Source organism: Lynx rufus, unplaced genomic scaffold (assembly GCF_022079265.1).
Source record: "Lynx rufus isolate CCGP_SWC_20201006 ecotype Redwood Valley unplaced genomic scaffold, mLynRuf1.p SCAF_33, whole genome shotgun sequence".
Taxonomy (NCBI): Eukaryota; Metazoa; Chordata; class Mammalia; order Carnivora; family Felidae; genus Lynx; species Lynx rufus.
Window position 1 is genome coordinate 2,954,132 of NW_025814849.1, and position 24,470 is coordinate 2,978,601.

At 54.0% G+C, this 24,470-nt stretch overlaps 1 protein-coding gene across 1 annotated transcript in view; it reads right to left on the reverse strand.

Annotated features, from left to right (window-relative positions):
* TMEM132D (transmembrane protein 132D) overlaps window positions 1-24,470 on the reverse strand; it is a 558,090-nt gene that overhangs the window by 480,969 nt on the left and 52,651 nt on the right. The window lies entirely within an intron of this gene.

The following is a 24,470-nucleotide window of genomic DNA, read 5'->3' on the forward strand; positions in this document are numbered from 1 at the left end:
AAAACATTAGGAGATGGGACGTATAAATGCAGATTTTCTGATTCTGTTGAGCAAACAACGAAAGCCCTGACTTCGCTGGACCCCCGTCCACTGGTGACCAGCACTAGCGAGAAGCACCCCAGGAAGGGCTGTGAGTTTGGGAGACCGGCCATAAATGGCTCCCCAGGGTGCCATCTTCCAGAAGCCACGACACCCTCTACCCTTCCAGACAGGCCTCTCCGTCGCGGCCACGCCCAGTCCCCATCACTGCTTGATGGAAAGCGGAACACAGAATACTCAGTCTCAGTGGCCACATTCCGCAGCCCTCCCCTCTCCCAACTCTTGGGTATAAAGTGCTCAAATCTGGCACCGCCGCTCTTGTATTTTATGTTTGCAAAGTTCGGACAGGACGTAATACCGATTGCTCAAATCTGTCTTGGGTTTTTCCTTGTCTCCTACCTGAGAGCATTTCCTGCCGTGAAAGGCAGGCAGGCTGGACCCATTCGGATTGAGCTGGACTGACGGAGATGAAAAGAGCCGCGTCTGCCTGAGGTCCAAGCAGCCATTCACCTGCAACTACCCTACCTCGGTCCATTATCACTCCTTTTGCAGCAATCCGTGTTATCCTACGTAGCCCTCCGGTTTAGCATTCAGTCTCATCGTGCGGGAGGTTTACTGAACAGGGTGCAGATTTAGACCTAACAATGAACTCCGAAGCAGCGGGCAGTCTTGGGAATTAGCATGAGAAAAACCTTAAACGTGTCATTATTTTTGCTGACAAAACTCTTATGTTGGTCTCGACTTCTTATTCAACACCGTGGCGTTACACACATGGGACTCGATTTAGGAAACAGTGATTTCGATTCTCAGCTGAAAGGAAACAGGTGCATGCAGCCTAGCACCGTTAATGATAAAAGAAATGTAAACCACACAAATATCGTAGAGCACAGCCTACTTGAACTCATGACACCTGCATTCTCCTGCCATTTCGGCCTAAGGCAGTCTATTCTGTATTCAAGTGATGGAAACTCGCAGAATTCGGTACTGTCCCGTCTAAAATATAGATGGAGAAGCAACACGGGGACGTCGAATTGTCAAACTCGACCCCTCAAAGAAAGACACTCTCAGACTGGTTCAGAAAACAAAATCTACCCATTCCTGAAACGCGGTAAGGACGAGGATAAAGGCTGGGCACAGTTATTTCAAGAAAGCAGGGATACAACAGTAACAGAAATTCAAGATCAAGGAATGAAATGCACGAGTCTGAAGATTAACATGTACGATGTAGCCACAATGATTATTAATTCTCAAAGGCTCACTTGCATAGCACTGGAATATTGAAAACCGAATCAGATGTTGAAATATATAAAGCAAAAGTTGTTACACAAAGAAATAAGGGAAAATTGGACAGAACACAGTAGAAATGGAAGATATTTAACACGCTACTTTTTTTGACAGGTCCTGTGCATGAAATGGAAGGAAACAAAGACAGACAACATGAAAAATGTAAGTAGTAACGTTTAATTAACAGCCTTCTGAACACACGAAACTAAAATATTACAAAGGTATATACACTTTTCCAAATGCCCCAAAACGCTTAGAGACACTGTCCACAGGAAATGTCAATAAATCCCCGAGAAAGAAACAGAATAAACGTTTAGACCACAATCTAGTAATGTTGTAGGTTCTTTTAAAACAGTAAGAAGGGGCACCTGGGTGGCTCAGTCAGTTAAGCGTCCGACTTCGGCTCAGGTCACGATCTCGCGGTTCGTGGGCCCGAGCCCCGCGTCGGGCTCTATGCTGATGGCTCGGAGCCCGGAGCCTGCTTCGGATTCCGGGTCCCCCCCTCTCTCTGCCCCTCCCCTGCTCGTGCTCTGTCACTCTCTCAAAAATAAATAAACACTAAAAAAATTGTTTTTCAACAGCAAGAAAATAAAAACAAGTTGACTGCTTACAAATGTATAAAGTCTTCTAGCGAAAGCCTTGGCTCAAGTTGGAAATGAAGGTCGTGGTGGAGACTGACAGATGGGGAGAGGAGGTACGGGGAGCCCATGGGTCTCCCATCTTGGTGGAAAGAAGACTCCTTCAGGCCCCGAATGAAGAAGTCGGGCAGAGTTCTGCTCTAACACATAACCAATATCAATAAATCCTATGTTTTTGAAAATCTTCTAACCTCAGTGTAGCTGGGGAAAATAGCAGCTGACGTGCATGTTTGGAAAATTAAAAAAAGAACTCTTTAGAAAGACCAATAATCAAAAATGGTAAGCCTCCGATTAATCTCGGAAATATGGGCAGGAGCTATAAATGATGAAAATTAGGAACGAGAAGGTAAATAAACACAGATGCTCAGGAAATTTAAAGACAGAACACTGTATAAAGCCCTATGCTCATAAATTCGAAAATCTGAGGTGGAAAAAAGATGTTTCTAGGAAACTGTAACGTGCAAAAATGGACTCTGGAAAATATAGCAGCCTAAATTGGAAAAATGAGCATCTAACATATTAGAAGTTACCGAGCAGTGGTCGCTAAGAAAAAGCACTAGCAGTCGGAAGGAGGCGGGAAGGAACGTCTCACCAGCCAGTAACAGAAGGCAACGCTCTCAACCCGGAACCTGCCAAAACTCACGACAAAACACAAATACTACCTTAATGGCAAAAATATTACTAGCATTTTTTTACGGAAGAAGGGCAGAATACCTCTATCGCCAGCACTTACCAGCAGAGGTCCTAGGGAAGGAAAGGAAGCAAGAAAAAGTATGTAAGAGACATACGGATTTGAAAGAAAGACTGATTTACTAATGGCAGACAAAAGGAGTGTCCGTCCACTGACAAATCTGAAAGCCTGTTTTTCTGTATTTAAAAAAACCTAAAGAATATAAAACTGAGGGGCGCCTGGGTGGCTCAGTCGGTTAAACGTCTGACTCATGATCTTGGCTCAGGTCATGATCTCACGGTTCGTGGGGTCGAGACCCCATGTCCGGCTCTGTGCTGACAGTGCAGAGCCTGCTTGGGGTTCGTTCTCTCTCTCTCTCTCTCTCTCTCTCTCTCTCTCTCTCTCTCTCCCCCTCCCTCCCTCCTTCTCTCGCTCTCCCTCCTTCTCTCTGCCCCTCCCCTGCTCCCTGCCTGTGCGCGCGTGCTCTCTCTCTGCCAAAATAAATAAATGAACATTAAAAAAAGAATACAAAAATCACAAAACGTTAGCATTTCTTCATTTGGAGTGGTCAGTAAATGAGTGATTATTACATTGTTTTGGGGTAGTATCCAGAAATATGTGTGCAGGTGTGTGTGTGCGTGTGCTTAACATTTACCAAAAAAGGGGCAATGGGAGATCGGGCACCCTCGGTGGTTTCGTACGTAAACGGTTCCCCATATTCAAGGAAAAGATACGCACTCGTACACTATATAACCCGTTCCCTAACCAACAGAAAAAAAGTGTATCCCAGTAGAAAAACAATATAGGAATGTATCAAAGACGGGATTTACGTAACATTTCTAAAGCTCTAAACAAAATAAACTTCAGCATTGTGACTAAGTGGAACCACTCTAGGAATTCAGAAGAAATAGTGAAACATTTGCTAATTTCTTACTCACCATATTAACAGAACGAAGAAGAAAAAGCATGTCACCATCTTGAGCCATGCCCCAAAGATCCACTTAAGGAAAATCAGAATCGCCCCTAATTAAAAAGCCCCAAGCAGAATAAAAGAAATGGGTATTCTTTTTTTTTTTTTTAACGTTTATTTATTTTTGAGACAGAGAGAGACAGAGCATGAAGGGGGGAGGGGCAGAGAGAGAAGGAGACACAGAATCGGAAGCAGGCTCCAGGCTCTGAGCCATCAGCCCAGAGCCTGACGTGGGGCTCGAACTCACGGACCGCAAGATCGTGACCTGAGCTGAAGTCGGACGCTTAACCGACTGCGCCACCCAGGCGCCCCAAGAAATGGGTATTCTTAAAGAAAGTATTGGTTATTTACCACTGATAACACTACCCGCCTGGAAAATCTATTCAAACCTCCAGAAAAACAATCACAAATCATAAGAGCTTTCAGTGAGGAGGGCACAAAACAAAGTCAGGAACCTGTTTACAGGAAACCATAACCCGTTACAAATGCAGCGGCAGAAAGTTTCCATTTATACTCTCCAGTGGAGAACACAATATCAAGGAGCAGATTTAACAAGCAAACTGTCAGACCCCTCGAAGAAAAGGCTTAAACTCTACCGAGGAGCGCAGAATGTTGGGGGAAATTCCAGCTACTGATTCTTTCCAATAATAATCGTTTACTCCGCCCTTAGCATGCCTGGGGCTGGATTGGGGTCAGCCTGGTCCTGCTTCCCACGACCCGTCCTGCGAGGCTCACGCCAGTGGGCGCCACCCCACCTCCTCCCGGGGTCCCCCTCTATCCCTCCTTCACCTGAACACCCGAAGGCTTGGCTGTGACAAAAAACCACCCCAGAATCTCAGCGCCTGTTGACATTCTCAGTGAGACCTCAACATCCACAAAGACGACCCTCGGACCTCTGGGCTCTTGGTTCTTTCTCAGATTCTGGGAGGGGCGGGCAGAATTGCGGGCCGCAGGAAGGTTCCTGCCCTAGTCCCAGGACCATGACGGAGAGGAGACACGGCCTCTGTGAATGTGTCACCGGACAGCGATGCAGGCAGGCCAGGTCCTGGGACCCATGACCAGAGAGGGTCCCCGGCTAGGCTCAACGAGAGAGTGGGCAGGAGGCGAGGGCAGAGCTCACTGAAGGCAGACAAGAGTGCGGGTGGTCTGGGATTCGCATTCGATGGCTTCATCCGGTCGTGCTCTCACCTGGGCCTGTGACCTATTCTAAAGAAACCACTAAGGCCTGGTCCCTCACAAGGAGGCCACACAAGGCCTGCACCCCCAGGCAAGAGGAAAGTAGGGGGTGCAGGTTCTAGCAGGAACAAAGGAGCAAAAGGCAGGTTTTAACGGAGTCCTTCTGCTTCCCTACCTCAACAGGGCAAAATGGACTCTGCCGATGTGATTCGAGGTGACTCTGGCACAGCGGGCATTCTGGGTTCCCCGGGGAGGGCTCACGCAGCCACCAGAGCCCCTGAAAGGCGACCCAGGAGAGGAAGCCGGACAGACCGAAAGGTGAGGAGGGCCCAGCGTGCTGCTGCTGGCTCTGGACACAGAGGTGGCCACGGGGGAGGGCAGGAGGGCCACCCAGCCGACAGCCAGCCACGAGACAGGGCCCTCTGTCCTAAAACGCCCAGGAACTAGGTCCTCCTGGCCGCTTGGGGAGCCCGGGGGCAGCGTCTCCCCCAAAGCCTGCAGCTAAGAGCCCAGCCCCCTGACCCCTGGTGTCAGCCCAGCGAGACCCTGAGCAGCGACCTGAGCCCGCCTGGACGTCTGCCCTGTAGCCCGAGCGCTAAGCCCCGCGTGCTGCGCAGCGGTGACGTGGCCACATCCCCCACTCGGCGGCAGAAAAGGCCATTCACCCTCTGCCATCCAGTCCCAAGGGTGCAGCCAGGCTGAGCCTTCATCAGGAAGGGCACCGTCTACACCGCCCCGCACCCGGGCGCCCACATGCTCACCACGAAGCCCGACCCTCCCTCCCTCTCTCCTCCCCCCGCCCTCGCTCTCCTGTCTCGGTGGAGCTCGGCGCTGGGTCCACGGGGAGCCTCTGGGCACTGTCACTGGGCACAGCTCCTGGCCACGGCTCCAGCAGCCGTCCTGCCAGCCTCCCAGGGTCCCCGTGGACCACACGCACACCTTCCGGAGTCCCCTCTTCTGAAATCTGCCAGCCTGGATTTGCCGTGGCCGCCAAAGACCACGAGAACCACGACCAGGAGGTGCCACTTTGCGCCTTGAAGAAATTCCGTCTCCCTTCACGGCTCTCTGTGTTCTGTCCTCAGCCCCACGGTTCAAACCTCTGTAAGAATCGGCTCCGGACCCAGACCGTCTCGGGTTCCTGCCGCTCAGTCCTGAAGACCTTCCAACCCCGTGTCGTCCCCACCGCAACCACCAGCCTCGGGTCCGCGCATCACAGGGACGGCGCCCGTCCGTCCGTCCGTCCCGCCCGCTCAACAGCGTCTGGGAGTCAGCTCCTCCCTGGGCCACACTGTCCCCTCCTGGAGGCGACCAGCTCCGGAACCTTCTTCACACCGGGTCCCTCTGTCCCTCTCTTCCTGGATAATCCTCTGCCCACAACTACTGAACTTGAACTTCTCCAGATGTGGTCCCTTCCATGCCCTCGCCACACTCGTCCCCTGGGGCAGCCGCTCTGCTCCTGTGGCCCTAAATGCCATCAGTGAGTGCTCCCCTCCTCTGCGTGTCCAGGCCTGCCACACCCCTACTCCCCACGTTTACAGGTGCAATGCCTACCTGACATATCGGCTTCTCCAAACGGGGCTGACGCACCCCTTCCCGATGTCCTTCTGTCCACCTGTTCCTGTCTCAGTTAGTGGCACCATCGGGACAGCGGCTCAAACCAGTCTTCCCCATTCCTCCCCTCCCCTTCCTGCCTTGTGCAGCCGTTGTCGGGCTGAACTTGAAAATAACGTAAACGAGACAGAAGCTCACCTCACTTTCCTCTTAAAAACCTTCCTCGGCTTCCTATTTTACCATATAAAGTCTGAAGTTCCTGGTCTCTGGGCCCTACATGTATGGGACTGTGGCTTGGCTTCCAGCTTCGCTGGTAAAGACGACGCTCCAGTCGGCTTTTGGCCCCCGCTACAGACAAGCCTCCCCCCAGCCTCTCCATTCCCCATTATTCCCATCAAATTATCTTTTCCATTTCTTTCCATCTGCAATTCCACCCTTACCCGTGTGTTCTCAGCCGCCCCCAACAGCCTAAGAGCTCCATCAGTCTGAACACTTCTCCTGGAACATACTAGATGCATAACGGGTATTTATTGGTAAAATATCTTAAGACCTACACAAGAGTGTTAATTGCGCGGTAATGAACCTAAGGGCATTTGTTAAATAAAGGTTAATACATGCGTGTAATGTAGATTCATATGCAGCCATTAAGGGAGGGATGTAGTTCTTAGTTCCATAAAAACATGTCAGAATGCAGGATGTATTGTGGGGTGAAAACGCAGGTTTTAAAATATCATAATAATATGATTCTCCCAGGCACCGCTAAGCAATGTAATATATGAGTAAGTCCCTGCCGCCTCTCGGGGAAGAATGCACGTGTGGACGGCAATCAGAGCCACCCCAGCCCGCACCCACCAGAACGCGCCAAAGTCTCCCTGTTCCAGGCGCTGCCCCCACATCCAGGGCCCCTGCCACATTTCCAGAGGACCAAGGGCCGATATTTTGTCAAACCATTCCAAGCATCACTTTTTCCTCTGTTTTTAACAATTTATTAATTTTTAAAGACAGAGAGAGACAGAGCGTGAGCAGGGGAGGGGCAGAGAGAGAAAGAGAGGGAGACACAGAATCCGAAGCAGGCTCCAGGCTCCGAGCCATCAGCACAGAGCCCGACGCGGGGCTCGAACCCACGAACCATGAGACCATGACCTGAGCTGAAGTTGGACGCTTAACCGGCTGAGCCACCCAGGCGCCCCCCAAGCATCTCTTTTTAAATTAGATGGCCATGTAATGGCCGTCAGGGACTTAGTTTCTGTTTATAAGGGTTTGTGTGTCTGTCTGTCTGTCTGTGTGACCATCGGAAAGGGGAGCCCCCCAAACATTCAAGGTGTTTTCTCTGGGTGGTAGGATTTCACCCGTTACCCATTTTTTGCCTTCGGCTGGTCTTCACCGTCTGAACATTCTACCATTATTTTAGGTTCCTTTTACACCTAGAAATCAAAGTTCTTTTCCCTTGGAAAACAGAGACAGAAGCAACGCCTGAGACACGGGATGAGTTCGGCGTCAGCTACGGAAGGCCGCTGACCACAGGGAAACGCTGGTTAGCAGCTGCAAACCCACAATTCACGGGGTTCCTTCTGAGGTCTCCCTCCCCCTTGCATCGTATCGTTGGGACACGAGGGTGAACAAAAGCATGGGGGGGGGGGAGGTATCTACTCTGCCCGGGATCAGCGTTTGCGGAACACTAACCCAAAACCACGACAGCCGCCAGGCAGGTGAGCAGGGCAGACTTTCTAGAAAACTGCCCTGCACCTACCTCAGCATCTCAGACTATGTCTTCTAGAACCAGGGCCCTCTTTTTTGAGAACACAGAACAGAGCATCAGCCAGAATGCGAATATCCGCACACACGTGTGACTACAAATGAAAAACCCGCTGTCTTACGACTATACTTTGCACTTCTCACAAAGTGTTACAATGTCTGCCATTTGTATGCCCCAACCTGGGTCAGGGCGCAACATGGGCCGGTATCGGCTCCATTTTCCAGACAGAAAAACTGAGTTGCTACTAAGGCTCCCTTCTGAGACAGTGTGGGGCTAATTTATTACAAAAGGCACGCACGATCTTCTGTGCAACTTGCACGGAGGAAAAGCTAAATATTAATTACAGGAAAGCAGAGATAAAATAAACCATATGTAAATAGAAGAAGTCAAAAGAAAAGAGACGCGAATTCTATCTTCGAGCCCATAAACGGAAGATAAAAATGATGAACGCCACAATTAAGAGGAGATGGGAGAAAGATCTATTTTGTAATCACCAGCCCTCCCAAGTCCCGGGGAAAAGGTTTCCTCGTAACACGTTATGTCAGAGACTTATTGTGAGCTCATCCTAAGACTATTCACTCTAGAGCTGACGTTTCTTCTCCGACGTGAGGCCTCTGATGACAGCATTTGCTAAAACGAACACAGAGGATATTCTCAGGCCCGAACAAGTAATTCCAAAACACTGGGATCGTTTTATCGAAGACAAAAATTCTGGAATGTGATCACACACGGGAACATAAATAGATACCATATCTCCCTATTCTGATAATGAGTCAGCTTTTATTACAGCCATCCAATTTTATCCAAGAGCATGTGGCTAATTAGACAGGAGTCAGTTTAATAACTAGCTGACGTTAGTAAGAACAGAAACGGAGTATAAGAAAAACCACGTACAACAGCAAAAGAATGGCTGAAGCTGATGGTAAATTTATTTCTCACGAATATACGATGCTTGCAATTAAACTCCCTGGCAGGGAGATCTTGACCTTAATAAACTCATGCAGTGGCCCAGTCAACACATTTAGTCTCTGCAATTAAGAGCCTGGGAAGGGGCGCCTGGGGGGCTCAGTCGGTTGAGCGTCCAACTTCAGCTCAGGTCACCATCTCGCGGATCATGAGTTCGAGCCCCGCGTCGGGCTCTGTGCTGACGGCTCGGAGCCTGGAGCCCGCTTCCGATTCTGTGTCTCCCTCTCTCTCCGTCTGCCCCTCCCCTGCTCAAGCTCTGCCTCTCTCTCAAAAATAAACAAACAGGGGCGCCTGGGTGGCGCAGTCGGTTAGGCGTCCGACTTCAGCCAGGTCACGATCTCGCGGTCCGGGAGTTCGAGCCCCACGTCGGGCTCTGGGCTGATGGCTCAGAGCCTGGAGCCTGTTTCCGATTCTGTGTCTCCCTCTCTCTCTGCCCCTCGCCCGTTCATGCTCTGTCTCTCTCTGTCCCAAAAATAAATAAACGTTGAAAAAAAAATTAAAAAAAAAAATAAACAAACATTAGGGAAAAAAAAGAGAGCCTGGGGAAAGTCTGGCTCTTGACCACCAAGCATTATCATCTGTGTGTGATTCCCAGGGCTCTGTCGGGAAAGCCTCAGAGGGTCCTCACTCCGTTTGAGAAGCGGAGGCCAGACGTCAGCAAGCAGGAAGGACAGAAGGATGAAACCCACAAGTAAAGATAAGACGGAGCGTGTGGATGTAGGTCTTTGCGTGAAGGCGGGCGGGCTGCCTCTCACAGGAAGAGCGTGCCGAAGGACGGACGCACTCGTGTGCACACAGGCAGCCCGTGTTGCCGCTCTCCTTTCTTAGGAGCTACTGAAGTTTGCATGAAGCCTGTCTACCCCCCACCCCGACCACTTGCTGCAGAAAACTCTGCAACAGAATGAAAACACAGATGCACGCTACCAAGTGCAAGAACGTGTTCTTGGATCACACACTCCTTAGAGACAAGGAGGCCCGTTTCACCTTGTTCGCACCCACCCCGCCCCGAGCGCCCAACGGGGCAGCGCCGTGCTCCTGAGGCCGGCTGGTGCTCCGCGAACGGGCATAGGAGCAGGGCTGGGAAGGAGAGCTGGCCTCCGGTCTCACCGTCCCTGCCACTACACGTGTCCTGCCTGACAAATAAAATATGCTAAGAAACAGTCACAGTGCATGCACGTTAACGTAGATGCCGGGTGAAATCTGGATAAAACCGGTCCCAGCCTCTGGTGCCACCCTGTGCGGAGGTACGGGTCTGTCCCAGGTCCCCTGTGGCATTTAGCACGGGGAGTATGGTGTAACCTCTGGAGTCAGGGCGGATCTGAGCTCCAGGGAGACTGTCACCTCTCTATGGCTTCCTTCACCTGCGAAATGGGAACAAGGATGGTCTTTGTCATTCAGAGTCCGCACAACTCGGTGTGAACAGCGGGCCCGGCGCGCGGCCAGCTGAGGGCAAAGAGGCCGTCGGCGGTCGGTGAGGCTGCTGGTCCCACCTAGCCCGGCCACGACTCTGCCAGCACCACCCGCTGTGGCTCCTGTGGTTCTGGGCGAGTCCTCCACTCTGCTCCCCCGGAGCGCTCGCCAGGGCCTAGGCAATGCTGGCCGCAGAGGCCACGCGGGAGGATCGCCGTGTTGACCATGCCCTGGAATCTTCCAGAAGCCGCTCAGAGCAGCTTCCCCAAAGAAGCTGGCATCACTTCCTCCTCCTTCCCTCCTTCCTCTCCTCCCACTTGCTCCCTGAAGCTGTCCTCTCTCCCAGCGATCCTAGCCGCAGCAGAGACCGCACCCTGGAGGACCCAGAATCCCTCCAGGACTTGTTTTTCAAAGACCACTCTCCCTCCGCCAGGAGTTCAGCAGGCAGCAGTTGCAAAGTGCGGGGCTCGCACCGCGTTGTAAGCACCGACAAAGCCCTTTCCAGCCTCCCTGTGCGGGGAGTGGGCACGGTACACACCTTTTGCGGGTAGGAGTCAAGGCAGGGAGAGGCGCTGGGTCTTACTGACGTGTGGCAGAGCTGGGGCACAGAGCCAGGGGACTCTGACGCCAGCCTGGTGTTGGTTTCCACTCCAGAACACTTAGCCCTAAGTTATAAATACCTCACACTCAGATTTAGCCACAAGGTTCAAGTGGAGTGCTCATATGTAACGGGAGGTAGACCAGAAAGCCATGTAATCCCAACCATGCGTGCTGTGTTTAACGCCCATTACACAGAGGAGCACATTGGGAAGACCGACTGTAAAATACATGTGAGCCCCCCCACCACGAAGGAGCTCCTATTTGGGGTACAAAGATACCACATATACACATGCCAAAGCTAGAGGAACAAGCAAAATTGAATTAAGTGTCCCCCAGATTTTCATTAATAAATCCGCAAGGACCCAGGAAAGGTTCACCACAAGCCCTGGTGAATCTGACAAGGAGCATAGAGGACTTCAGTCTCTGGTCAGTCCCTCCCTTATCCTTCCTTCCCTTCCTTCCCCTCCCCTGCCCCTCCACCACCATCCCTTCTAAACCAGTTTTAAGAATGGGTAGAAATTAAGCATCCTGAGGTGGCATTTTCTGATTCCGATTCTTTTTTGTTTGTTTGTTTATTTTTGACAGAGACAGAGCATGCGCAGGGGAGGAGCAGAGAGAGGGAGACACAGAATCGGAAGCAGGCTCCAGGCTCCGAGCGGTCAGCACAGAGCTCGACGAGCCCGACACGGGGCTCGAACTCACGAACCGTGAGATCATGACCTGAGCCGAAGTCGGACGCTCAACCGACGGAGCCACCCAGGCGCCCCGATTCCGATTGTTACACACTCTACAGTAAAAGCAGCCCCTGGTCAGAGTCATTCGGGAAACACTGGGTTCAAGGAGTGGAGACATCTTCTCGGAGACCCCTTAGATTCTCTGACATGGGGATGATGCATGCTGGGAGTCTGTACCGCGGGAATGTATCTGCCCAGGGAGAACTTGATTTCCTTTCTGCCTGGGGAACACACGTGCACAAGTGCAACGAGACGTCAGGTACTGACTGCAGGGTGTCAGAGGGCTGCCCCTCCGGGAGGCTGAACTGTAACGGGTGACAAAGCCACTGGCTAACTGGCACCTCCACCATCGAGAAATGGGCCCATGGGGCGCCTGGGTGGCTCCGTCGGTCGAGCGTCCGACTTCGGCTCAGGTCATGATCTCACGGTTCGTGGGTTCGAGCCCCGCGTCCAGCTCAGAGCCTGGAGCCTGTTTCAAGATTCTGTCTCCCTCTCTCTGACCCTCCCCCCATTCATGCTCTCTCTGTCTCAAAAATAAATAAATGTTAAAAATTTTTTTTTTTAAAAAGAAAAGAAAAGAGAAAAGAAAAGAAAAGAAAAGAAAAGAAAAAAGAAAAGAAAAGAAAAGAAAAGAAAAGAAAAGAAAAGAAAAGAAAAGGAAAGAAGTGGGCCTGTGGAACTACCCGGAAGGCACCACGAGTCAGCCTGCCATCCCACAGCTTCAGGGTTTGGGTATCTAAGCCCTCTGCCAAAACTCAGGTTGCTGCAAAGGCAGCCAGAGAAGGATCTTTCAGAGAAGCTGGATTTCCAGCAGGTCTGCGTCATCTACTGGGTCTGAAGAAACGTGAAAAGATCCACTGGAAAAGGACTGCCGTCAGGGAGGAAGTGAGGGAAAATACACGTGGGCCATTTGGACTTCCAGGTGGACCAGCCGGGACCTTACCGAAAGGCAGATTTTGACTCAGCAGGTGCGGCAGGCGGGCGAGGACAAGAGTGCGCGTTCCTATCACACTCCCAGGGGCTGCCGGGGCCCGAGGCCTTCCCTGGCCACGGGGCCGACCAGCAAAGATTCAGGGAAGAAGGAGCCCTTCTGCTCTATGGAGGAGGGTGAGGGACGTGGTCTTTGCGCTCACAGAGCACGTTGCTGGGGAGACAGAAAACCAACACGTCAGAGAGACCCTGGGGAAACGGAAAAATAAAGCAAACAAACAACGCTGGCGGGATATGTCAGGGGACAGCGGGCTGGGTGGGTGGGTGTCTCCGAGGACGGGACAGGGAACCGCAGCTGGAGAGGAGAAGGAAGCAGGCAAGGACTCCTCAGGACCCCTGAGCCCAGGGACTCGCTAGGAGAACCTACAGGACGCAGCAAACAGCCATGCTGGTGACCATGACTCCTTCCGGCAAAGGGACACGACACAACACTAGCACAGGGAAGAGGGGCAGGAGGGGAGGTCCGGGGAGCCGCGCTCAGGCTGCCAGAGTCCTCTCCCAGGGGAGTCACAGAGGACGCGCTTGGCGCCCCCTGCGAGGAGTGGTGATGTGAGAGCTCACCAGGAACCGTCACCGGGAAGCCCACCCGAGACTCAGCACCAGGGCGTTTACTGCTGTCGCTGAGACACCTTCTTCCCGGCATCTACCAATACCCAGTCTGCCCGAGGAGAGCAGGTGTGAGGCCCGGTGAGCCACCCTTATCAGTCAGGCAAGGGGGGAGCCCTCCTACCATCCGAGGTCCCAGACCCCACCCCGGGGCCAGCTCGGCAGGCAGCCCTTCCAGGGAGAACAGTCCCAGCGGGTGCGTTTCCACCCTCACGCCAGAGCTCCGGGCATGGGCGCCGGGGAAAGGAAAGCAAGCTAGTTTGCTTGGAGCTTCAGGGGCTGAAAGAACCCAGAGAAGAAGGCAGCGGTCACATCCCCGGGCGATCACATTCCAGGCTCCATCACTTCCGGGCTAAGTCACGTTTAACCTCAAATGAGGCCGTCATGCAAAGCACTGGATGAGAACGTTCTCACCATCATCAGCAGGTAACTCAACCTCCTCCTCATTTAAAGAACGGACATCGACTGAGGCCCTACAATGAGCCAGGCATTAGCGTACAAAAGGGCTTTTCCAAGTGCTTTTCATCTCTTAGCACCTTCCATCTGGACACCAACACTGCGAGGCACAGTCTATCATGCTCCCATTTTACAGGTGAGAAAAGAGAGGCAGGAATTCAAGCTGAAGCACCAGGAAACCACTTTGATCCGTCTTCCTTGTTCCAGGGACATCATGGGCCGTGTTCCAGGAAACGTGACTCTAACTGGACGGCAGGCAGGCTCCCTCATCAGGGTCTCAGGGCAATTCTGTATTTTTTAGTTACTTTTTGTTTTCAAAAGATGCTTCTTACGGCTATGAATAAATACTCCGTTCTGTCCACTTCCCATCTTGCAACCACGTGTTAGCCCGTCAGCCCCCAGCGAAGGTAAGGTCACATCAGGGACCGAGGGTCTGTGTCCCAGGAATTCACGAAGCCTAACCCCCAACGTGCAGGTTTGGAGGTGGGGGCTGTGAGAGGTGATCGGGGTTAGAGGAGGTCGTGCGGGTGGCCCCAGGTGGGGTCAGCCTCCTTAGGAGGAGGAGAGGGACAGATGCCAGCATGCGCTCTCTCCACCATGTGGGGACACGGGGAGAAGGTGGCCCTTGGCAAGCCGGGACCCTGACCTTGTACTTCCAGCCCCCACCGCTGGGAGGAGAAACTGTGGTCTCTGAGGGGGCACACTAGTTGTGTGGTGGCCTGGAGGGGGCCAGGGGGCACTCCCGCCACCCGTTAAGTCCTCCTTCCACTGTCTCGCAGAGAGGAGCGGGGGGGGGGGGGGGAGAGACCCTTCTTCCTGAGGGCGTGTGCCTGGACAGTCCCCTGTTCTCCACTTGGTCGTTAACAACCGTTGCCTGCTCTGCGAACCTGTTCCTTTAACGCAGATGGGCAGTTACCTTCTCCTGCCACCTGTCTCCAAAGACAGCTTTCTCTTTGGGCTCCTCGGAGTGTCCCAGGAGGCCCCACCTCTCCTCGAGGGGCTACGGGGTCCAGGCTCGAGCTCTCCCCACCCGTCCATCCGTCCCAGCCAGGGGGCCCCGAAGCCTCCCGCCTGCTGTCCCTCGCCCCCTGGCGGACCGGCCTGGCAGAGGGACGGCTGGTGAGGGGCTTACGCTCCGGCCGCTCACCTGCGGGGAGCACGAGGGTCTCTGCCGTGCCGTGGGGCCCCGGGTCTCTTTCTTCCCTACGTCCCACGCCCATCACGTGAATGGCTGGGCTGGCAGACCCCCGGCACATGCCCAGGAGGGGCAGGAGGTCTGGGAGGGGACGGGGCAAACACAACGGCCCCTGTGGTCACCCACAGGCCCGTTCCCAAGCAGCTCTCCTTCCAGGCACACCCCCTAAGGTCGGGACTGGCCATGTCACCTGCTTCACTCCCGGAATGGGCACCAGTCCTGTAGGTCGTTGCCGGGTACAGATTCCAAAGCCCGGCACCGGATTCCACGGGGAGCCCAAGGGCAGGTGTCCCCAAGGAGCCTCCACCGACCACGTCCCAGAGGGAGCAGGGCTAGAGGGACCCACTCCTGCTGGCCAAGGCCGGGCGCGACCACCCGGTGAGCGGATCCAGTGTAACAAAGCCAGCCTCTCCCGGGAAGGAGACTCTGAGCCCACCTCCCCTCCCTCCCGCCTCCCTTCCTGTGTTTCTGGATGGTGAGCAAACACCTCTGAGGGCACAGCCTGGCAACACGGTACAGAAACAGACAAATGTAGGGGGTACCGAGATGGGAGCCCATCGGAATACCGCTGCGAAACAGAAAAGGGTCGGGGGAGACCACCTTCGTGAATTTTCACAATGAAACGGGGGAGAGGGGGCCTGGCTGGCTTAGTCGCACCAGTGTGTGCAGCTGCTCATCTCGGGGTCACGAGTTTGAGCCCCACGTTGGGTGCAGAGATTACTGAATAATACATTCTTTAAAAGAACAAAATGAAAAGGCACATACGGAAGGTGTGCAGCATGACAAACTCATACACGTGCACACGGGGTGGTGACTGTCACCGTGACGCCGATTGCCCTACGTCCTCCACACGGCGTCCACTGTGTCTGGGGGGGGGAGGGGCACCCGAAATCACTCTCAGCAAATTTCCAGGACCCAGCACGACCTCGCGACTGGTCACCCACCGTCCACTCGCCCTCTAGAGTCTCTCGTAGCCTCCGCCCGGCATCTCCCCGTCCGGGGCTCCCACCTAGGGGCAGGGGGTGCCTTCCCAGCAGCACTGGCAGTGACACCGGATGGGGAGGTGACACGGGACGACATCAGAAACCCGTGCGCCTGTGAACTCAAGCGGGAGAGCCAGCCAGACGAGCTGTGAAGGGGTCTCTCCTCGGAAAGCAGAGTCAACGAATTCTGTCCGGCGCTGACATGCAAAACTCAACCCGGGCTCTGCTAATAGGCCCATTCTGAAAATGAGGCTATGACAAAACGTGAAAAATACAAAACCGTTTTGCTGAATGTCATATCGCAACCTGGCAGCTCGTGAGGCAAGGGCTTACGTATCTCATAGCGATAAACGGGAATAATGGCAATTACTAATGGGCCACTTGTCTTTTTAATGGCTACTTTTTATTTAAAAAAATGTCTGATGTTTATTTTGGGGAGAGAGGGAGACACAGAATCGGAAGCAGGCTCCAGGCTCTGAGCTGTCAGCACAGAGCCCGACGCGGGGTTGAATCCACAAACCGCGAGATCGTGACCAGAGCCGAAGTCAGACGCTTAACCGACTGAGCCACCCAGGCGCCCCCTGAGCACCTTTCTGTTTAGTCTTGTCCTGAGCTCTGTCCACGTCTCACCTTCCTGTAGCGTGTGAAATAAATACTATCGTTATCACCCCCATTTTCAGGTAAAGAAACTATGTAACCTGCCCAGTGGCACCTAGTTAACACACAGCAGGTGCTCAGTCTCTCTTGGCCCCAAAATGCAGGTTTCCACCCCACGTGGTCGGTCATCACCGAGAGCACTGGAGACCCAGAGTGTAGACAAAAGGATATAAACACCTACACCAACAATGGTTCACTCCTCCCACACCAGGGGCTCGCAGGACGCGGAGGGCAGAACTCGTAACAGAGCACCTGATGCTTCTTCAACTACAGAGCCTATTAGACACAGTCCATGGTCATTTCTGTCCCAACTCCCGTTGTTGGAATCCACGTTCTGCACAAGGCACCTAGGATGCCTCGTTTCCTGTGCTGACATTTCACCGAGGCACCTCCTTGTCGGAGAAGGAGCCATCCCCAGCCAGGAATCACACAGCGAGTCTCAGAGGTAAAAGGGTGTCTGAGAAAGTTCTCGTCGCTGGAAGAGAAAAGTTCTTTTTTTATTTTTTTTTTAACATTTATTTATTTTTGAGACAGAGAGAGACAGAGCATGAACGGGGGAGGGGCAGAGAGAGAGGGAGACACAGAATCGGAAACAGGCTCCAGGCTCCGAGCCATCAGCCCAGAGCCTGACGCGGGGCTCGAACTCACGGACCGCGAGATCGTGACCTGGCTGAAGTCGGACGCTTAACCGACTGCACCACCCAGGCGCCCCTAATGTTTATTTATTTTTGAGACAGAGAGAGACAGAGCATGAATGGGGGAGGGTCAAAGAGAGGGAGACAAAGAATCCGAAACAGGCTCCAGGCTCCGAGCTGTCAGCACAGAGCCCGACGGGGGGCTCGAACTCACGGACCGCGAGATCATGACCTGAGCCGAAGCCGGCTGCTTAACCGACTGAGCACCCAGGCGCCCCGAAAAGTTCATTTTTAAGCCCCTCACCTCCACGAAGCCCATCCTGAGCTAACAGATGCAAAGTGCTGTTCTTAATGCGAACACAGAACCTGGGGAAAGCACATCCATTAAAAAATAAAATATGTATAAGCTGCCTGCTACATTCGCTAAGTGATTAAAAACGTAATCTTCCTGAAGAAATGTGCCACATATTTGTTTATATTAATGTTAATAACGTGCTAACTAATGATAAATGTATGATAATTTATTCTAAGTGAAACGAAGTGTGCCCTAAAGACAGACTCTCTAAATGAAAGCTTATGCTCACCCGACTTTACAGCAGGCACATTAATAACCATATTCTCTTACCAGGGTGAAAATGACTGCATGTAAATTATATGCAAAGACACCCACAGTCACCAAATAACGGCAAAGTGGGGGTCCTCAGAAGCAGAAATTATTGGCAAAGGTTCTAGGACATGGTCTGGCCCTGGCTGCTGTGGCCCAGAAATTCATCTCATAGAGCAAGAGAATTTTCTACAACACGCTCTTTGGGCGCATTTAAGATTCAGGATTCTTAGTCTTTGCTTCTCCACACATAAATAGAATTAATAAAAACTGCCTAATGTTCCATTGTGTGCATTTAGAAATCATTAAGCCAAACTATTTCTGTGAATTTAGAAATTATATAATTATTATCTTTATAAATAATGTTAACAATTCTAATCTACCCATGCACATAAATCTCAAAATATCTATTAGCATTCACAGCAGTCTTACATCACTCCCCACCCCCCACAGCCACCGCCAAATTACAACCTATCACCTATGGTTGGGTACAGTTTGAGCACTGAAATTAAATCCAAGCAGTTATCAGTGGCTGACATGGTTGGTTGGCTGGGCAAAGACCTTTATTCTCTTCTAGGCTAACAGAAAGGAGGGAGGAGGGAGGGAGGGAGGGAGGGAGAGACGGGAGAGAGGAAGGAGGGAGGAAGGAGAGGGAGGAGGGAGGGAGGGGAGGGAGGAAGGAGGGGATGAGGGAGGGAGGGGAGGGAGGGGAGGGAGGAAGGAGGAAGGAGGGAGGGAGGGATGGAGGGAGGGAGGGAGGGAAGGAGGAAGAAGGAAGGAGGGAAGGAGGGAGGGAAGAAGGAGGGAAGGAGGGAGGGAGGCAGGGAGGGGAAGGAGGAAGGAGGGAGGCAGGGAGGAAGGGAGGAAGGAGGGAGGGAGGAGAGGGAAGAAGGAGGGAAGGAGGGAGGGAGGGAGGGGAAGGAGGCAGGGAGTGAGGAAGGAAGGAGGGAGGGAGGAAGGAAGGAAGGAGGCGGGGAGGGAGGGAGGAAGGAGGGAGGCAGGGAGGGAGGGAAGGAGGGAGGAGGGAGGGAGGGGAGGGAGAAAGGAGGAAGGAAGGAGGGAGGGAGGGGAGGGAGAAAGGAGGAAGGAAGGAGGGAGGGAGGGAAGAAGGAAGGAGGGAGGAGGGGGGAAGGAGGAGGGGGGAGGGGAAGGAGGGGGGGAGGAGGAGGGGGGAGGGGGAGGAGGGGGGAAGGAGGGAGGAAGGAGGGAAGGAGGGAGTAAGGAGGGAAGGAGGGAGGGAGGGGAGGGAGGGAAGAAGGAAGGAGGGAGGGAGAAGGGGGGAGGGAGGGAGAAGGGGGAGGGAGAAGGGGGAGGGAGGAGGGGGGAGGGGGGAAGGAGGGAGGGGGAAGGAGGGAGGGAGGAGGGGGGAGGGAGGAGGGAGGAGGGGGGAGGGAGGAGGGGAGGAGGGAGGGAGGTAGGAGGGGGGAAGGGAGGAAGGAAGAAGGAAGGAGGAGGGAGGAGGGGGAGGGAGGAGGGGGAGGGGGGAGGGAGAAGGGGGGAGGGAGGAGGGAGGAGGGGGGAGAGGGGAAGGAGGGAGGGGGAAGGAGGGAGGGGGAAGAAGGGAGGGGGAAGAAGGGAGGGAGGAGGGGGAGGGAGGGAGGGGGAAGGGAGGAGGGGAGGAGGGAGGGAGGTAGGAGGGAGGGAGGAAGGAGGGAGGGGGAAGGAGGGAGGGGGAAGGAGGGAGGGAGGAGGGGGGAGGGGAGGGAGGGAGGAGGAAGGAAGGAGGGAGGGAGGGAGGGAGGGAGGGAAGAAGGAAGGAGGGAGGGAGGGAGGAGGGGGGCGGGAGGAGGGGGGCGGGAGGAGGGGGAGGGAGGAGGGGGAGGGGGGAGGAGGGAGGGGGAAGAAGGGAGGGAGGAGGGGGGAGGGAGGAGGGGAGGAGGGAGGGAGGTAGGAGGGAGGGAGGGAGGAAGGAGGGAGGGAGGGAGGAAGGAGGGAGGGAGGAGGGGGGAGGGGAGGGAGGAGGAAGGAAGGAGGGAGGGAGGAGGGGGAGGGAGGAGGGAGGAGGGGGGAGGGGGGAGGAGGGGGGAGGGAGACAGGGGCCAGGTCTGGGCCACAGCTGGGACCTGGGGGCCGGCGGGAAGGTTCCACCTGAGTGTGGGAAAGGGTGTGCACTGTGCCACCCGAATTAGGATGAGTGTCTCTCGACACTCGGTCTGAAATGACAAAGGTCCCGTAGCAAAGCAGAGCTGTCCCTCATGAGAAATACGGGGTGTGACCACAAATGAGGGCAGCGACGGCCAGGGGCGGCGGACTTTGGCATCAAACCCCGTTCAGATGCCCAGCTGGCACGCCAGCTCCCAGCCTGTGTGTCTCCCTGAGGGTCGGGTGTCACCTCTCACTTGTGGACAAGAATCCGGATGGTGCGGTCGCGGCACTTGACGCCTCTTGGGGGCAGAGGGTCCAGAGCTCAGGCTCAAGCTGCATCGTGTGCCCGAACCCCACCCTCCACCTGTGCACCCGGGGACACAGTCCCCACTCTGTTCGGTTGCTGCAAGGACGGAAGGAAGGGGCCCAGGGACAGAGGCCGACGCGTGGATGGGCGGATGGATCACGTGCCCACACACACACACACACACACACACACACACACACCCAGAACAGCATGTGTAGCACAGGAGGTATTTCATGAGGGGTAGTAATTGTGACCACAGGGACTGTTACAAAACTACAAACCCAAGTGTCTTAGTCAGAACTTCCAGTAATTGGGGACAGAAAAGTCACTGTAATTGGACAGACGCTGAGAAGTGACTTTTCCTGCCACCCGCTACTCAAATTTCTAAGTGGCAAAGGACTCCCGAGGTCCACCGGTGTGGGTATTCTCCCTCCCTCCCCTACCTGCTGCCCCTCCGCCCTCCTGCCCACGACGGGAGCCCCTCTCCCACCACGGCCTCTGAGGGGCCAACACGTCCCCACCCGGAGGACAGCACGGGACACAGACTTTATGTGACTGGCACACAGTCACCATCTAGCCCTTTACAGAAAGTCGGCCCCCCCTCCACGACAGCACGGAGAGCCGGTCCACTTACGAAGCAGGGATGGTGGCCATCCAGTTCTCCCCACCGGGCCTCAGGGGGAGTCACATGTGAAGCTGCACAAGGAAGTACTGTGTGGTTGTGCACCACGAGCTAACCACCAGCCACGCCTCTCCCCTCCTCACAGGGGGCTGTGCTCGGCCCCTGATCATACAGGTTGAGGCGTGGCCACAGCTGCTCAGCCCTGCCGGTCACCGTTGCCCTGAGCCCAGCCATGATCCAGACAGAAGGCCGTGTCAATCGTCACATCTCTGTCCCGGGGACGTCCCGCAAAGGCGACGCCTCCGGGGACCCCACTTTTACCTTCAAGGAGCTTTATTCCCTTGGGTCCACCCTCCCCGCTCTGGCTTCCACCGAAGGAAGAGCAAATCGACCAATGACACATCTTCAGAGACTCGGCCTCGTGCACCCGGGTGTCCCCGCACGGGTGTCACCCGCAGGTGGTAAGTGGCTCTCATGGGCCTCAAGGCTTCAACCTCCAAAATCCTCACGCTTGACTTTGGGTTGTGCTGGGACGCAGGCGTGCCTTCCAAAACACAACTCGGTTTAGCGTTCACAAACTCCCGGGAAGTGTCCCCACCTAACACTACGGTCGAGTCCACAGAACTTGTCGCCGGATCCCCTGCAGGCCGTAGGGAACACAGCCCTGCACACAGAACACAGCCCTGTTTCCCTTCTCCCCCCCTTCCTTCACCAGTGGAGAGTATTTCCTTTTGGATTCGCTTACATTTTCATGCGAATTAGGGCTTTCTACGAAGAAGAAAGCTATGCCAAAGAGAAACCCCCACCCCTTCCCCACACTGGGCTCTGGTTTCCACCCATGTCCCCACGGGCCACCCATCGAGCCATCTGGCGTGTGTCCTCCCCAGATACTTGTCAGGCTGTGAAGTAACTCAGTCTGTGCATCTCTGTGTTCTTTACGACCGCCTGGAACGAACGGGACGTGCATCTTTTCAGGGCCCGTCAGCCACAGAGACGCGGTGGCCAGGATTCTCCACTTTCCGGCGAGCTCTCCAGGAGACTCAGCTGCCCCGCCCGGTTTCGGAACCGCTGATGGGGGGGTCAGCCTGTGTCCCCCCCCCCCAATAAGCGGAGGATGTTTCCGCCAGCCTAGGCTCCCGAGCGGGAGGCTCTGCTGTCTGGCATCAGTGTGTAAGACCAACAACAAGTGTTGGCTCGGCCGGTTGAGCGTCTGACTTGGGCTCAGGTCCTGACCTCACGGTTCGTGGGTTCGAGCCCCGCGTCGGGCTCTGTGCTGACGGCTCGGAGCCTGGAGCCTGCTTCGGATTCTGTGTCTCCCTCTCTCTCTCCCCCTTCCCTGCTTGTGCTGTCTCTCTCTCTTCCCCCCTCTCTCTTTCTGTCTCAAAAATACAAAATAGACATTCTTTTTAAAAATGTAAGGGCAACCACGATGGTGTCATCATTTCACGGCATCAACGTGCAGCAAACACACCTCGTACGTGGGACGTGACGCGTGCGGAGCCCCTCGAAGAGGCCGGGGCGACCACCACCGTTCCACGTCCGGCGAAGCTCGCTGCCATCCCCTCCCTGACCTCCGCAGCCACGTGTGGCTCAGACCACAAGACCTCGGGGTCCTCTGGGGACGGCAGAGGGATGGTTTCCACCTGCTGGCTCTTGATATCCACGCGTGGCTTCGTACCATCTGCAGGACGGCTGTTTGCACACTGAAGAGCTCTTATCGTCGAGTGCTTGGCTCGTGTCTCCGGGGATGGAAGCTGTGTGCGCGCGCGCGCGTGCGTGTGTGTGTGTGTGTGTGTGTAGCACGCGCATGTGCACATGAATGCTGACAGCATGCACCACGGCTCAAGTGCCTTCTGCGTTTCTTAAATGAAAAGGGGAATAGATTAGCTCTTTGCCAAGCCAAAGTACGGCTCACCTAACAACGGAATGACAGTTTTCCTTCTATGCACATAAAATAAATGCTTCCCATGAATCATTAAAATCAGAAAGAGGATCCTCTCCCTAACACCATAAAGGGATAAATTGCTGCAGTAAAGTGACTCCCTCGCTGTCTACGGCTGTTTACACATACTGTTAGTAAAAAGCAGCAGTCGGAGGCAACATTATACTTGGATCTCTACAAACCTAAGAACTTTGGGCACCCCGCAAAAAATTACCTTGTAGCTACAGCCATTAACAGACTACTTAAGGCAACCAGTAAGGAATCTATTCCCTAAGTGATTCCAAATTTTGCCAAGCAAAGAAGGAAAACCAATAAAAGGTGGGGGGCGGGGAGTCTATTCTCTACCTACAGGCGAAAGGGATTTGTTTCAGAAACAGTCTCTAGGAAATAGAAAACGGGACTCTGGTGTCGGTTGGCTGTCTAAATACCTACGTGTGCGACCACCGCCACATCACATCTGCAAGGGAAATACGGTGGCATTTACACGGTAACAAATGTGCCATCGAAATCTCATTTTTATCTTTCATAGATGCTGCCTGCTTTGTTTCAAGGATGTAGATTGTGGCAAATACTGTCTGATAATTTTTTCATTTGGCATCTCCCCCAAAATAATTTATTCTCAAGGATACTACTTTTTTAACATTTTACTTATTTATTTTGAAGGCGGGGAGGGGAGAGAGAGAGAAAGCAGGGAAGGGGCAGAGAGAGAGGGAGAGAGAGTCCTAAGCAGGCTCCCTGCTGTCACTGCAGAGCCCGATGTGGGACTGGAACTCACAAACCGTGAGATCATGACATGAGCCAAAACCAAGAGTTGGTCGCTTAACCGACTGAGCCGCAGAGGAACCCATCGAGGATATTGCTTTTAATTTTTTTTTAACGTTTATTTATTCTTGAGAGACAGACAGAGACAGAGCGTGAGTGGGGAAGGGGCAGAGAGAGGGGGAGACACTGAATCCAAAGCGGGCTCCAGGCTCTGAGCTGTCAGCACAGAGCCCGACGCGGGGCTCGAACTCACAAACTGCAAGATCAAGACCTGAGCCAAAGTCGGACGCTTAACCCCCGGAGCTACCCAGGCGCCCCTCGAGGGTATTACTTTTAATGGAAAACACACCTGGAAACACGGAAACTAACTTCAGCTCCTCAGTGCTCTTTACAAGGGGAGAGGTTCTGTAGGGAGGATTTTAGGACAAAATTCACGTTTGCAAATGAATCCACTTGAATGACCAGATTTACAAACAAAGCGCCCGCTAAAGCGCCCAGTACTGGAATCCGGCAAAAAACAGATCGCACCTGGCCAGCGCCCTCCTCAAGGAGGCACGTTCTCTGAACAGAAGCGCCTCTGTGTTTATGGAAGACGAAAGAAGGAAGAGATGTATTCTGGCTCTAAGCTTGCTCGGGCCTCACGAGTAGGGACCGTTCTCCACCCAGCGAAACGCTTGGCTTTAGTGGCTCTGTGGTTGTGATTTGCTGTTAGTCTTTTTAACCCCAAACACCAGCGCAGACGATCTGGTCCCCTCCGCGTACTGCCGGGCGACGAAGCTGCAGCCTCAGGTTGGTTCTCCGATGTCCGTGGCGCTTTGGGGCCCGTGAAATA